Here is a 5,161-nt window from a genome sequence, read left to right as displayed (position 1 = left end):
AATGAAAACTTGAATTGTAAAATTGAAGAGTTCGTGGATCTAAAACAATCAATTCAATTTAGACAAATCATGAGATCAATTATTAATCTAAAAATTAGGGTTTTTGTGAATTTAACCATTATATTTTTAAAAATTGCAGGTAAATTTAGCTTCTAATTGAAAATTTAAATTTTAAATTGCATACACTCAAATCTGGAAGAAAAAATCAGAATTAAGGGTGTAAGGCGTTGGGTTCACCAAAATGTAAAGGGGAAAATTTAGGTGACTTGCCAATTTCGAAGGTAGAAGGAGAAATCACCAAATCATCTATTTTTTTTGTTTTGGGGAGAGATGCCTTTACATTCAAAAGAGAGGGTAAATCCACTAGATTCAGTCACTAATCAGATTAGGACTAAATATTGAGTAGATTGATTGAAATGGAATATGTTTGATCCTCTTTTCTAAGTTGACTAATTAAGAATAATGGCTGGAAATGAAGATAAATATAAGAAAACCGTGAGCTACAGATTCAGGATTTTGTCGTGCACCTGGATCTGAGAATTTTGAGATGATTTAGAGCTGCTCTGCAAAATCTGCCAAAAGTAGTAGGGATCGTGTGTCTAGACCTGATCGCCCACCCTCTTGGTCCTCTAAAATTTTTGTGTGTCAAAAAGGGTTTCTCCACCTCTACAAATAAAGCCTAATTCTAGAGGTACAATTGCACACCTAGTTCCTGCACACAGAAGGAAAGGGAAATGTGTTAGAAATAGGGGTTTTCCTTTAGGTCAAACCCCAAGTTTGGAATTAACCAAGTGGTTGAAATAATGTAATTGAAATGATTGAAATTAGAAATCCTCCTCTTTAAGGGGATGTTGAATTGATTGAAAATGAAATGCTTATACCTCCTTGTGAAGTTTTTCTCACCTCCACATGAAATTATAAATTCATGAATTAGAAAGATGATCTCCTCCTCAATGCTTGAAACCTTAACTCTATTTCTGAGCTCCAAATCTTGAAGGAAGACTGAAAATGCTCAATTTCTCTTGAATTCTTGAATGGTTGATCTCTTGGATTCTTGAAGACCTCTTGTGTGTGCACAATGATGTCTAAATGAGATGGGAAATCCTCTTATATACCTTCATGTCAGATTAATTGACTAATCTTGCGACATGATCCAACATGGAGGATTTTTCCCACTTTAAATTTGAGATAGGTCGGGGGGAGGGGCCCAAGGATAGGTCCCTATTAAGGGAGACTAGGGTGCCATGCCTTGGTCCTACCCTAATTTAGGGTAGGATCAAGGTGGCAGTTGGGTGCATTATTGAGTTGAATGAAGTTTTTGACATGTGTAAGCATAATCAGGTCTTCAATCAGACCAAGGGGTGCAAAGACTAAGGCAAAGACTCAAATAAGGTCGGAAATTTCAAGGGGTGCAATTTTAGGATGCTACTCTATTCATGAAAAATTTCATGTGTTATATTTTGTGACATCCCTTATTATAAAATTAATTTCTTTATTAATGGACCTTGAAAATTTCTCACATAAAATGAGGGTGTTCTATTTTTATTTTTTTAGTCAAATAACCACTTACAAATTTTAAAACAATTTTCTTTGAGGTAGGCTTAGATAGGTTAGCATACAAATAAATTGTAACATATATATCTACTTTACCTTTAAATAAATTATTATTTATCTTGATGTACGATCCAAGAGATTTTATTACATATCCTCAAATTATAGAATCTATTTCACCTTCATGTGACTAAACTAATGTAGGTACATAAATTTGTGGTATAGTAAATTGTATCCCTTTACAATTTCACATTCTATTTGGGTCCCTAGTTTAGTTCATTTTTCAAAGATCATCTTATGACTATTTGTGCCCTAATATCTACCCTATACTTTCATTATTAATCCCATTATTTAATTTTCATAAAATACTTAAATTATGATTATATCAAACATCGGAAAACATGAGAAAAAGATCGAGAGGAGCAGGAGTGGAAAAGGTGCTAGGGTTTCAGGTGTGGGTAGTGATGATGGAGAATATGAGGACTCAAAAGAGGATGATGTTGAGTTGGGGAGGTGTAGGTCTTTTGTCTACCTACTTGTTTGAGGTTGTAGAAGGTGGGTGGGTTTCCAGTTTTATTTTTTGTTGTTTTCTTGGTAGCTATTTTGGCTAGATTTGAACACCCCCTTTGGGTGATGCGTGCTTGATTCCCTAGGACAGTGGATGGATCTAGTTATTTCCCCTCTGGGTCTATTTTTTTTCTCTTGGAGGGCTTGGTTTTATGTCCCCCATTTTTGAACTTTGCTCTGTCCTAGGTCTCATGTGTTTCTAGGGCCATTTTTGTTTTGGGCATGGTGGGATGCCCTATTAGTTTTTTGTGGAGTGATACCCTCTTTGGGGGTGGTCTAGTCTCTTATGTTCTCTCCTTTCCCACTCATGTGGTGAGTGGTTTTTCTTCTATGTGTTGTTCTAACTTTAGGATCGTCTATGATGATTAGTGCTTGTCTTGCTTGGATGGAGCAATGTTGCTTTCTAGTGAGCATGTTCCTATGGCTTGTGGTTGGTGGGTGGCGTTGGAGGAGGGTATGGCCCATGTTCTGTTACCCTATTGGGTGGTGGTTAGCCCACATTGTTGAATCCTCTTGGTCATTTCTTGTGTCGGGTATTAGATGGCCTTCTTCTTCTAGGGTACTTGTGTGCTAGTTGCCTTGGGCCAAAAAAGTTGTGGTTTTTTTTTCCCCACTTTTTGTGTGAGGGTTTTTGTCTCTTTACTGTTTGTGCTTCTAGGCTCCATTTCTTGTGGAGCATGTTTAGTTTTTGTTCTTAGTTTTTGTTTAATGGTCCTTTTTGGTTTTGTGGTTTTTCTCCAACCTATTGTGGCCTAATGGAACTATGAGATTTTAATATTCTTGTTTTCATTTGTGGGCTCCTATTGATTTGTCCTTGGCTCTACTTAGGGTCTCTCTTTTTGAGGGGGTATTTTCTCCTATAGACGTGGAGAATTCTCTCTTGGATAAATGGCCAATGCTTGGATTTCCTTACTTCTTTCTTCCTCTCTCATAGATCCTATTAAGGTGCTTGTTTCTTATACTGAAGTAGAGAATGAATTTGTGCAAGATGTTGGAAGTTGCATTGAGGGGGTTGTTGTTGCTCTAATGGTGGTCTTTCATTGTACTGATGGTGTTGATGCCTTGAATATATTTCTCTATCTTTCTTCTCCTATGGAGGTGGATACCAGGGTGGAGTTCAAGGTTCTCATGTCTGCAAGGATCATGTTTTCTCACTAGATGAAGGTTATGTGACCCTTTTCAAAACCCATTCTTATAGTAATATCAGTTTGTAATATTCTCATGTTCCTAGAAGTGAAGGTTATGGGAGCCTTAGTAATGATGGTATCATGAAAGAATAAGGATCCGATCAATTACTAAGAGGGGGGATGAATCAATAGATAGAAAAACTGATAATAAACTCTCACCAATCTCAAAATCAACCTCTCAAAGTAAACTTAGAACTGACAAGTTAAACCACTGAACTATAAATGCAATATCACTATCAGAATAAACCAATTGACTATTACAATAGATTAATAGTAAACAACTTGAAACTCATAAACATCCAAATACTTTTAATGACATAATTAAAACTTCATTTCATATTGTTACCAGTTATCATGACTTATCAAAGTGGATAAAGTAGTTAAGCAAATCAACCATAGAGAACATAACCACAAAAACATTCTCCATTTGACACAATATTTTGATGTGGAAACCCAAATGGGAAAAATCATGGTGAGATGAGACTCACAAGATAACTATCTAAACTCTTCTGAAGTTCACCCTGTTAGGATCCAATCTTGTTAAATCTTTACAAAAAGTCCTGTTAAGAACAGATCCTGTTAGGGACCACCTGGTTAAGGTATTGACTATAATGTCTTGTTAGAAGCAACACTCTATGAGGAGTAACCTCGGTAGAGGATTTGAATTCCAAGCTAATGCACCACCTGGTTAGAGGATTTAAATAACACCAACCTTGTAAGAGCTTACTCGGTTAGGGGATTTCAAAAACTATTGTAATTGTTAGAGAACAATAGGAGTTTGCTGATCTGTTTGAATAGCACTGCACTTGCTTGTTCAAATCCTTTTTATTCTTGTATCTACCTTTACACAAACTGTAGATACATCATCCGGTTGAGAAACCACACACTCAACTAAAACTTTGCCATCTCTGAAACAAAATAACTCATCGACCTTATAAACAAATAAATTAGGTGGGTAACACAACAAAAACCTAATTCTCTCACAGATATTACAAACAATTCGGTTCAAGTATGACCATTGGACTACATAACAATCTCTACACATCATTCAAGAAAGCCTTGACCCCTCCTTGATCACCTCTTTATCGAACTCAATAACTCATCATGCACTTTGCATTACATGCAATATACTTGCTCATTCCCTAGACAAAAAGCATTATCTCAATGCGTCAAAAACACTTTGAAACTCTCTTCATACTATAAGCATTTGTGTCATAATCAATACCGCCCATCATCAGATCATAAACCAATACAACCATTTAACCAAACTTAATCAGTTAGGGTTTATCAAATCAACAGGTAGGGTTTACCAGTTCAACTCTCCAATACCTAGAAATATTGGGTCACTCCACAAACTTACCTACCGATTACAGTTCCCTTCACTAGCTCTTCCTACCGGTTACAAAACAACATTATAACAATATCAATCATGTTCATGGTTAAGGGAGCCTAGAAAAACCCTCTATTTATGATTCTTTAAAGTCTTAATGTCCTAGGTCTTGGTTAAGGTTTAGTCAGCTCTTTGATGCCTATTTGTTTTGGCTTGTTGTATGGTGGTTGCTGATACTTGTTGATGATTATTTGGTAGCATTCCTTGTAGGGGTTTGAGATTACAGCTAATTCTAGAAGTTTTTGGTTCCTTTGAAAACCTATTATATGGGGTTTCGGGTTCCCTCAAAACCTACTTTCATCCGTACCAAAAAATATTGCAAAACATGACACTCGTGTTTCTATTTTTGAGGACCTATTTTTTCGGGACCTAGACTTGCAACACATTCATCCCACCAAAATTTTGTAAAATTGTTATCATTGCTAGGGTCAGCCTTCATAGTTTCAAATATGGTCTCAATTTTGGT

This window comes from Cryptomeria japonica, chromosome 10 (assembly GCF_030272615.1).
Source record: "Cryptomeria japonica chromosome 10, Sugi_1.0, whole genome shotgun sequence".
Classification (NCBI taxonomy): domain Eukaryota; kingdom Viridiplantae; phylum Streptophyta; class Pinopsida; order Cupressales; family Cupressaceae; genus Cryptomeria; species Cryptomeria japonica.
Note: the sequence above shows the minus strand (reverse complement) of the source record.